General features: G+C 37.6%; 1 non-coding gene across 1 annotated transcript; it reads right to left on the reverse strand.

Annotated features, from left to right (window-relative positions):
• LOC141637336 (small nucleolar RNA R71) lies at window positions 1–107 on the reverse strand. The gene has a single exon (XR_012541722.1). It is a non-coding gene; the product is annotated as a small nucleolar RNA R71 (small nucleolar RNA).
• Window positions 108–12054: the final 11947 nt, after the last annotated feature.

Here is a 12054-nt window from a genome sequence, read left to right on the forward strand (position 1 = left end):
ATGTTGAGAGCCCAAATCACCAGGTTCAAACAAAGGGATAAGGAATCTTTGTATGAAGCATGGGAGAGATTCAAGGACACTTGTCGATCTTGTCCACACCATGGACTTAGCGAGTGGTTCCTTGTACAACAATTTTGGAATGGTCTATATAAGGACTCCCGAAACATTCTCAATATGGGATCCAATGGTATGTTCACCGAAGTTGATGACAATCAAACATGGAACAAAATTGAGGAAATGACGGTCCATAACTCGCAATATAGTAGACCTCAGAAGGCTACTAGAGGAGGAAAACATGAGGTGGATTCCATTACTCAATTGGGTGCTCAACTAAGTGCTCACATTGACACCATTAATTTAAAGTTTGAGAAGGCCATGGCTAAACTTGAAGAGGCCTCCAAATCACCCAAGCAACATGTTAATGTTATGGTGGCATCATCATCAATTCCAAGTGGAGTATGTGAGAGTTGTGGAACTTTGGGACATGACCAAAGTGAATGTAGGGGAACAAGTGAACAAGTGAATGATTTCCAAGCATACAAGAGTGTCACCTCTTATTCCAACTATTATAATGAGAACCCCAAATTCCATCCAAACCTTTCATACAAAAGCCAAAATGTTCAAAACCCTCAACCAACATACACCCCACCTCCAATGATAAATCAAGCTCAAAGACCCTTTTACAACCAAAGCCAAGGTTATCAAAATCAACCTCCATACAATCAATCCAATGACCAAGGCTTTGATGTTCAAAAAGCGGTCCTCCAAATGAAAAAGAATCAACAAGAATTCTTCTCTCAAATGCAAAAAGATAGCCAAGCAAAAGACATCACCATCAACAACATACTAGCTCACACAAAGATGTTGGAAACTCAAATGTCTCAATTAGCATTTTCTAAATCTCAAAGACAAAAGGGGCAATTACCACCTCAAGGTAACCCCCCAAGACATGAATCGGTTAGTGCTATCCATTTGAGAAGTGGTACAAGGTATGAAGGGCCGAAGAGGCCCATTGATGAAGATGTTGTGAATTCTAGTGACAAGCAAAGAGTTGAAAACTCTAAGGAAGAAGAAGAACCCACCACCATTCAAGAAGTTTCAAAGAAGAAGAATGAAGAGAAGGCTAAAGAAAAAGAGCCTATTGTTATTAAACTTCCATTTCCATGTCGTTAAGCTAAGCCTAAGTTTGATGAACAACTTGGAAAGTTCATGGAGATTGTGAAGAACTTAGGAAGTCTCAATTCCATTCACGGAATTAATCAATCATGTTCCGGCATATGCGAAATACATGAAAGATATTCTGACATAGAAGAAATCCATCCGGAAGCTAGAAACTATTGCTTTCATTAAAGTTAGTAGTGCTATCTTTCAAGGAATTTCACCTCCAAAACTCAAAGATTCGGGAAGTTTCTCTATTCCATGCACCATTGGCGACACTACAATCAATAAAGCTTTATGTGACCTTGGAGCAAGTGTGAGTGTCATGCCATACTCGGTGTGCAAAAGGCTATGAATGGGAGAACTCAAATGCACCAATATCACGCTTCAAATGGTGGATCGATCAACGAAGACACCTTTAGGGGTATGGGAAGATGTGCCCGTAAGAATTGGCAAGTTCTTCATCCCGGTGGACTTTGTTATTGTTGACATGGAGGAAGATTCCAACATTCCTATCATTTTAGGAAGACCCTTCTTACATACCGCGGGAGCGGTGATTGATGTGAAACGTGGAGAGCAAACACTTGAAGTGGGAGATGTAACAATCACTTTTAACCTTGACAAGACAATGAGAGTTCCCCGCTTACATGAGCCATGTTTCATGATCGATCATTATAGCCGAGAAAGTGATAGGAACAAGTTGGCATCTCAATGCAAAGAACAAGCTATGGGTAAAGAATCACCACCCATATGGAAGAAGAAAGTGGATAATCATCAAGATACTCCATCCAAAGAGCAAGAAAATTTCAACAATGAGAGCTTGAATTGCTCACCACCAATCATGACAAGAGAAGAAGAAGGCCTCATTGGCCATGATAACAAGAAAGAGGAGTTGTTTCCATCAAATCATGATACTATAGGGAAGCAAGCTAGTGAAGTATGTGGTCTATGGGATGACGAATTCGATGGGTTAGTCAATCCCTACATTGGCAATGCTATAGACCAAGGCTTTGGTGACCATCTTGACTCAAGTAACCACCATGAAGAACACAATGTGCAAAGGTCTATTGAAGATCTTTATAATGACAATGAACAAGCCTTCGACTACTTCTTCAAGGTGTTGAGCAACATCAACAACAACTTGGCTATGCCCCCTTGACATCTCATCTCAAGAGTGAGAGTTTGGTGGAGTCTTCCCTAAACCACCATTTGTAAATATTCTAACCCCTTAACTTGCATTTTATTCTTGTATTGCATTCTTTGTCAATTTTTGGATTTACATTTGTACATTTTGATCAAGATTATCATTTTGAGAGAAAGTGAGGGAGGTACTCTAATGTTTCTTGATGTGTAGTGTTTGGACTAGTGTGGAGATAGCAATTGCCTAGGCTATCCGAGCCTTTGTAGTGCATCCCCAATGAAGATCAAATGAATGAAGAAGAAATGACTTGGGATATGAAGATACCCACGGGTGGAACTGAACCCGTGAGGTACAGGAGTGATCCGAGCGTCCCCATGGGAACCTGCTCATATTGGATGAAATCCGAGCGTCCAGGCAGTATGACGCTCATCCTGTCAGAGCTGAAAAGAAAAATTTGGTACTGAACTACGATCCGAGCGTCTCCACAAGAACCCGCTCGTCTCAGTCCAAAGATGCTTGTCCTGACTACTTCAAAATTTGGGATTTCACTCTGACTATGAATACGAGCGTTCCCAGAGCAATTCGCTCGTCTCAAGCCAGAATCCGTTCGTCTCCTCCAGAAGACGCTCGTCTCAACACGGGTTTAGGATTTCATTGCTGACTGACCTACAATCCGAGCGTCTCATGCCTAATCTGCTCGTCTCCCCCTGCTGCTACTATATTACGGGATTTTAAACCTCCTTCCCCATTTTATTTCATTATTTCAAAACAAAAACACACATTCAAAACCCTCAAAAACTCTCAATCCCTCCATCCATAAAACTCAATTTCCTCAACCAAATTCACCAAAATCAAACCCAAACTCCCTCAAAACCCAAACAAATTACTCCTTTATCAACAATAAGCCATTCAAACATCAAAGTCCTCAAAGATTGAATCGATTTTCTAGGGTTATAAGTAAATTTCGAAAATCCTAAATCAATTTGGGATTCATTGAAGCTTGAGGATACTAGAAGCATTCAAGAAAAGTTTTGTTGATACAACCTTGAAAAGGAGAAGAACAATGGCTAGGACTAAAGGTGGAAACAAGGCACCTCCAAAATCAAATATTTCAAAGAGGAAACAAGCCCTTCAAGACTCCAAGGCTATGGTGGTGCAACAAGCAAGAGTCAAAATTAAAGAGGTTCCTCTTCTTATGGTGGAAGCTACTACTCCTATTCCGGTTATTGAGCAACTACAAGAATATCCGGAGGTAACTTGCACATCCGATTCACATAGGAAAGCTTTTATGTCTCTTGCTAAGAAATCGATTTTGCCCACCAAGTTTGTTTTCCAAGATGCCTTGATAAAATTGGGTGTCCTTGAAACAACCAAGAACTTCTTTGAGTCTATGGGGTTGCTTACCTTGTTTGATATGCAAGAATTGACTTACCCCTCCCTCAACTTGGAATTTCTAAGTTGAAAGTCACAAAGGTGGAGACTCGAAAGAATATTGAATTCCACTTTGAGAATGTGGATAGAAAGATGTCCTTTAATGAGTTTGGCAAGGTGTTCGGTCTTGATAATGACTCAACTTATGTGAAGAAACCTTTAAAATATGATCCCGCCCCTTTGTGGAAAGCTATCACCGGAAGAAAATTCGAATCATTCCATGAATGTCGTGCCCTTTATGTTCACCATCCGGGCATAAGGGTGTGACACAAGGTTGTGGGAAATACTCTTATTGCTAGGAAGGGGACTAATCATTTCACCGAACTTGATTTCATCTATCTTGAGTCAACCTTGAATGTCGATAAGAAGTTCACCAAGAAATACAATATTCTTCAACTCTTAATCGAAAGGTGGCTTACAATCGACCATGGTAAGGAAGGTGCGGCCTTTATAGTAAATGGGGGATTGGTAACATGGTTGGCAAAGCACTTCAACCGGGATTTCAACAAAAATGGGACTTACAAGCCGGTTAAGAGAGGCCACCTTATTGATCTAGCCACTATGGTTCACAAATTCCATTGGGTCAAGAATGACAACCTTGACAACAAATTTGAGTGGCTTACCAAAAATGTCAAGTCCTTCATTCTACCAAAAAAAAAATTGCCGTTTCAATGTCCGAAGCACAAACTATCTTCTTCCACTCTCCGGTGAAGCCGAGATGATCATACAACAACAAAGGGAGTTCAATGCCGAATCCTCCTCTTCCGCTATTGTGACTCCACTCTACCCGTTTACCTACCAAGAATTCCAACCTGATGGTGTTGCGATAGGTAACGATTATTTGACTCAATTAATGCAACATATGGATAAACAAGCTTATGAAGACCGAGTCAATGCCTATAGAGCTCAATATCCGCCCCTCTTACACCTAGCTAGGCAAGGACTTCTTGACCCATTATGTCCTTTGCCTAGTTGGGCGGATAGGGAAGTATTATTTCCTAGGGATGCTAGCATGGGTGGTGAGGAGATTGTTGTTGAGAGTGAATAAGAAGATGAAGAAGTTGAAGAAGAAGAGGAAAATGAGGAAGAAGAAGATCAAAGCTCAAGTGATGATGGTGAAGCCTCCGGGTCTATGGAGGTAGATGACGATGATACTAGTGAGGAAGTTGATGATGACGATGACAATGGAAGTGATGTCGCTATGAGCGACAATTGAGGATTAGCAAGCTTTTTGGAGGATGCCACAATGTATTGTGAGTTTCTTACACCTCCTTTACCTTTGTTTATTTCTCTTGTTTCTAAATTTTTATCTTGATCATTTTTTTGAAGTCCTAGCACCACCTAGAGGACTCCTACCTCGGTCCCATTGAGGTGTCTTTGATTGTTCCCACCATGTAAAATCCTAAATGACAAAATTTAGTTTCATGCATAGAATTCTTGTGCATGAACTTTCCCAAATTTCTACACTAGCAATAGTGTCTTATTTGATTTGGGGAAGTTTAAGCACACGCATTGGGAGTTAATTCAAATAATGCTCTCCAACCAAACAAAAATTCATGCATCATATAGTATAGTGTAGTTTGCATTCACTTGTATATATGTCATATAGTTTGCATTTAGTGTAGAAATCATGCATTCTCATGTAGCTTGCATAATTTCCTATCGTATTGGTCATTGAGGACAATTCCCATACTAGTGTGGGGATGGGAAATTCTAACATGACTTTTAAAACAAAAATGATAAAAATTGAAATTTTTTGAAAAATACAAAAACCTGTCTTTTTGTTTCATAAACATAAAAAAAACATAAACATTTGAAAAATGGAAAAACCAAAAACATGTTCATTTCCTTTATAGTGTAGTCTTGTATATATATTGTGTTTGTCTATCCTTTGTCACATTGATCGACTACGCCACATCCGAGACATGAGGATATTGAAGGCCGCATGGTATGATCTTTCCAATCTCCTTTTTCCTCTTTATGTTGATGACTATGTGGCTTTATTTTGATTGATGCGGTATAAACAATGTGATTATAGGATTCCATTTAGATTATTTGGCATACTAGTTGGTAGAAGCATATGCATTAGGTTGTATAAATGATAGTTGCATCATGACATATAGTAGCATTTAGGAAAATTTTTGTGAAAACGTCTATTTGGGAAGCTTGACAATTGTATATAAGGCCCTTGTAGATACTTTTTCTTCTTAAGACTTTGCTTGTTAGAATACTTGTAAAACACCCTAGGATGTGTCATGCTAGTATGCTTTGATCCATGGATTAAGGCCTAGTCAAGAGTACCTTGTGGTGTGATAACTCCTTGGCTACCGTTTATTCCAAGGTGACCCTTGAAGCCATGCAACCATCTTCCATATTCTACCACATTTTTGTCATCAAAAAGAGAAAGGGCACAAAAATTGTTCAAAATTTGAGTTCAAGAATTGAAATGAAAAGTCAAAAAGTTTGCAATTGCATCAAAAGAAAAGAGGAGTAACAAAAATGAAAACTCCTATGCTTCAATTATAAGCACCCTCACTACAAATGGGATGACTTTGAAAATGTTCAAAAGAAAATGCAAGAAAAAGTTGAAATTGTCAAGTATTGAAATGCCAAACATCAAAAAAAATGGCAAAAATAAATTGTTCTCAAAAATGTCAAATGCCACAAGAAATTGGGGGGGAAAAAACAACAACAAAAGAAAACTCCCATATGAAACTCAAATACAAATGATCCCTTTATCCATCGAATCCACTTTTGTGCATGGTAGAGAGGGAACGACCCTTCTTCTTGCCTAGGCAAGAAGGGGAATTCCGCGATCCTCCAATGTTTCTAACACCATAGGGAGTCTACTCTTGACGAAAGCATTTAACGATTGAGGACAAAGGTACCCTAGCTTGACACAACTTGGAGGTGATTTATTGGTATCCTTCTAGGCGTAGTAGTTTTAAGAAACCGTATCTATAATGGAGTGCCACTTAGATGAGGAAAGTGGCTATTCATTTTTGTAGATGCATCCATTACTTGTTTTGTATGCTTTAATGCTTGGATGTGTCGCCATTTTGGCAAGCCCCACCTTGCCTTGCAATAAGGCATCCTACCTCATGGTTGTCTTGTTGTGAGTTGAAGGGGCGGAGTGAGACCCGCTAATTATATCACATTGGCTATATTAGTAGGTTAGTTTGAATAAGGCTCCTAGTTTTTGTCACCTCTTTACTCGGGACGAGCAAAGGTTCGGTTTGGGGATGTTTGATGTGACTCATGTTTGAGCACATTTAGTCCCTGAATTAACCTCGTTCCTATGCTTTATAGTGCATAATTGGGTCATTTACTATCTTTAGTTTCCCATTTTACATATTCTTTGAGGTTTTGTCCCCTTTGGTAGGAAAGGAGTGCTAACCTTGCATTTGCATGGCGAAATGGAGCTAAATTGATCGCATCTAATGACCAACCATCAAAGAGAAGACATCACTAGAAGGCCTATGTAGATAATAAAGTAAAATGGGCAATGACGAAAGGATCCTTGTATCCCTAGAATGATCCTCGCAGATTATAAAGGAAGAAAAGAAGAGAAGCAGTCTGTCGTGGGATCCGAGCGGATTACACCCAATCCGAGCGTCTTCCTTCACCACCATCTGAGCGTCTCCCAGGCAAGACGCTCGTCTTGCAGCAAGAGGATCCGAGCGTCTCCCACACAACCCGCTCGGATCAAAGTCCAGAGAGCCCGTGCCACTTCCCAAGACGGACGGATCATGGCTAGACTAGAACAAACGGATATGCTCATTTCCTCCGAGAGGAGCATTTTCTCAACTTTTCTTAAAGGTCTTAATAGTCATTTAAGCCCTTAGTAACCCTAATTTATGTACCTAATCTTTAGTATAAATACCCCATTGTACTACTTAGATTAGCATGCTCTCTTAATACTTTCTTAATCAAGTTCTAATCATTCCTTAATCTTGTAATCAACTTTTAATCTAGTCTTAATACAAATCTCAATACTTAATTTCTCTATTGTTCTTCATTTAGTTTGGGTAATTAGAAGATTATTTGGGTTTATTTGGAGGATTGACAACCTTCCATCAATCATCAAGTACTTCTATTATTCTTTGTATTATTATTTTGGAATCTCCATAGGTATAATTCTCTTATTCCTTGTTTTGATTATTGTTAATCTTTCTTACTTGTTCATCATGTTTTGCCTTGCTAATATGATTGACAACTTTGTTAGCATGCTAAACTTGATAATGAGTGAGTAGTTTACTTTACTAGGGTTAATGGGAAATTAGGGGAAACCAACATGGGGAAGGATTCACGCTTAATCTAATATGATTTCATAATTTATTTGCTTGCTTGCTGTGATTTCAACTTATGCACATGTTATGTTTGATGAAATGCGAGCCTATGAATCCTTGCATTTTTTACCCATCACCTGTCTTTTAAATGAGACTTGTAAGCTTGTAAACCAACTCGAGTCTCATTAGACCATGCATATAGTTGAATAGGAAGTACTAAGTCGACTTGTAGGTGTTGTACAATCTAATCGATTCGGCTCCGGGACCCAAACCTTCTTAGGGATTGTAAGCTTATACACCAACTCGATCCCATCACAACAATAATTGCTTGCTTATAATTTGAGAATATGTTTGTATGATCAACTCCCATGAATCCCTTATGAACCCATGACACCCTAGTGCTTTTAATCAATTGTTTACATCTTATTTTAATCACCTTGCTTGTTTTTATTACCTTGCTCTATTGATTAGTTTAGTTGATCTCCTATCTCAACCCAAATTGTGACACCCTAAGACGCGACCAATTACAATTGAAAATCCTACATCAATATCCGTCCCTTGGGATCCGACCTCTACTTACCTCTTTGCTAAGAGTAGTTTGTGAAGTTATAAATATTGTTTTGGCCAGGTAGCTTTTGACGACGAGTTTGAACCTACAACACTACTTAAGACCGCGCCAAAACAGCCACCAAAACCGTACTCGGTTGTCCTCAAAACAGTCCTAAAACCATCCCTCGGCAGTCTACAAACAATCTGCTTGACACATTATAGGAGTCCCAAAAAAAACACAGTAAACCCGTCCCACATCAGTCACTCTTACGCCCCAAACAAAGTCCCGTAAGACACCATTTTATCCGTCCTAAACTCAGCATTTTACTGTCCCAAAATCAGTATCAACTCAACCACAACCACTCGTGTATGTGAGCTATAAACCATACTGAAGCAACGGAACTCAAAACAGAGTTCGGGGCTCAAAACAGTCTAATACAAACACCAATATGAGATGAAATTTACCATACAAATGAGAAAAACGTAAGGAACTAAACTTTATCAAACAAGGACATATAAAATGACACAAAAGACGGAAATTTTGACATTTGTCGAGTAACCTATCACCGTTACCTTATACCTTCCTCAACGAACACGATTTCGGACTCAAACTGCTCTGGGTCTTCAAATCATTCATCAGAGAGCAAGAAAACGGGATAAAGGAGCTAAAAGATGACACTTTTATAAGACGGCGAAAAACGAAACCACCACAAAAACAAGACTTTCTTACCTTGATAGGAGGAGGAAGGAAAAGGGAAGAGAATGGTACAAAAATTATGGAATTTGGTAGAGAAATGGGGACGGGATTTGAGTCTCAAGCTCGCGAAAATGGCGATTATGGCTGAGTTATTTGTTGTTGATGTTGGAGGAGGTTTTATCGAAAAGAAGAAAGGGATGGGGGAAAAGTGTCGGGGGGAGGTGGGGTATAATAATAATAATAATAATAACAATAATAATAATAATAATAATAATAATAATAATAATAATAATAATAATAATAATAATAATAATAATAATAATAATAATAATAATAATAATAATAATAATAATAATAATAATAATAATAATAATAATAATAATAATAATAATAATAATAATAATAATAATAATAATAATAATAATAATAATAATAATAATAATAATAATAATAATAATAATAAGAATAGTAATAATAATAATAATAATAATAAGAATATATATATATATATATATATATAGGATCATGTGAGGATACACTATCTTTTTTAGGATTGAGGATTTCGTTACAATATCACAGGTTGTTCAATACAATATCACTGGTTATTCGAAACAATATCACACAAAAAAAAACACATGTGAAAAAAAAAAAATTTAAAAAAAAAATATTTTTTGGCAAAGGTATGATTTTTGCGTGATATTGTATTGAAGAACCTGTGATATTGTATTCCCAAATCCTCAATCCTCAAATATATATATATAAGATAGTCGTAACAATTAAATAAATAAAAAAAGATTGAAAACTTAGTCTGAAATTGATCGCGGAGATTCATTTGTAAAAAACAGAGACATAATAATGAAGTATGATAAAATGAAGAAGTTACTTCTTTACTTTACTTTTATTGCTAGTTCATTTGATATGACACAAAATCACTTCGATGCTTCATATTAAGCCTCAAATATTAAACTTGAGGACATGACCCTTTGCGTCTCTGGACACTAGCCAATGAATTTGAACCACATACAAATAAAATGCAAGATATCTTTCTTTGTGTAATTTGAAATGAGATACACGCCTCAATGAGACAATCATAAATTTTATTTAAAAAGAGAATCTGATATACAATAACAATGACTAACAATTCAGAATGTTACATTTATATACATACTAACACATACTAATTAAAAAAATGTTTCCTAGAGAGAGAGAGACCAGCCGCCATCTCTAGGGCACAGATTTCTAGACAAGATGACAAGGAAATCAGTGACTAAGATCAATAATCCATCTAATTCTAAATCATCAGCCTCAAATGTTATTATCTCTGAGAAATCAAAATTACTAGGAAAAACTGATGTTGATGAAGGCCTTAAACATAAGAGTATACATGAGGTAACAGGTATTCCTACCCTTGATTTCAATAAGGTTACAGTAGAGGACTGTGTTCAAGATTCTGAATCTGAAGAGGAGAGATCCCAGGATGAGACTTGGTATCAAATCCATGGCAGGAAAATCGTTCAGATGATTGATGATGAATCGACTTGTTGCAATTAACTGATGAAGACGTGCAGCCTGAGATTGACTATTGGCAGCAGGCAGTGGTTGGCTTTGTGGTTGGAGCAAATCCTCCATGGCAAGTATTGGAAGGCTTCCTGAAACGAATTTGGAACAAGTATGTCATTGACGAAATTTCTTTCTTACCTAATGGTGTCTTTTTTGCAAGATTCCAAACTGAAGAAATGAAACAAGCGGTTCTTGGGAGTGGTTATTTCTTATTTGATAACAAACCATTAATAATCAAGCCATGGCAGCCAGATATAGAACTCACCAAGGAGGATGTTAAATCAGTCCCAGCCTGGATTAGAATGCAAAACTTACCTTTAAAATTCTAGGGTAAGAGTCTTTCTAAATTAGCTAATCTAGTTGGTCATTATATTAAAAGTGATGAGGCTACTGAATTGAAAACAAGGTTAGGGTTTGCTCGAGTTATGGTTGAACTCAAACTAGGGCAAAACTTTCCAAAAGCCATCAAGTTTCTGGATGAGAAAAAGCAAGTTGTGACTATTGACATTGTGTATGAATGGAAACCTAGCCTTTGTACTTAGTGCAAGCAGCTTGGGCATGAAAAGGCGCAATGTAGAAAAGGAAAGCATGCTTCCAAAACAGCCATACCTGTTAAAACTGTGTCTCATGTCCAGAAAGTGTGGAGACCAGTCAAGAAGGATGTAGTTGTCCAGCAGAGGCCTGAACCTATTGTGTCTCCTGTTCAAAAAGATAAAAATTCAGAAATGATGAACACAAGTACTCCCAATACTAGGATCCAGTCTACTTCCAGTGGGACTATCTCCCCTATAAGACAACCTAGGCAAGGGAATGACAAGAAGTTTTCTCCTTCTCCTCATCAAATGGAGGAGTTGCAGGAATCTGGCCAGCACAAGAAAGGGATTGGTCTGAATGGTAATGATCCGCTTTGACTCTCAATGAATTTTGGTTTTTGGAACGTGAGAGGGATGAATAAGGAAGTGAAGCAGAGATTTGTAAATAATTTTCTTCATGCTAATAACATTGGATTTTTTGGTTTATTATAAACTAAAATCAAGACAAGGAATCTCAATAATACAGTTAATAAGATCTTCTTAGACTGGAGTGTGTCCACTAATAATGCCCACCATCAAGGAGGTCGAGTCTGGGTTCTATGGAAACCTCATGTGTTTGATATTAACTTCATTCAATATGATGCCCAATTTATTCATGTGTATGTGACTAATAAAATAAATTATATGCAATTTTTT

The sequence above is a fragment of the Silene latifolia genome, unplaced genomic scaffold (genome assembly GCF_048544455.1).
Source record: "Silene latifolia isolate original U9 population unplaced genomic scaffold, ASM4854445v1 chrun_scaffold_16, whole genome shotgun sequence".
Taxonomy (NCBI): domain Eukaryota; kingdom Viridiplantae; phylum Streptophyta; class Magnoliopsida; order Caryophyllales; family Caryophyllaceae; genus Silene; species Silene latifolia.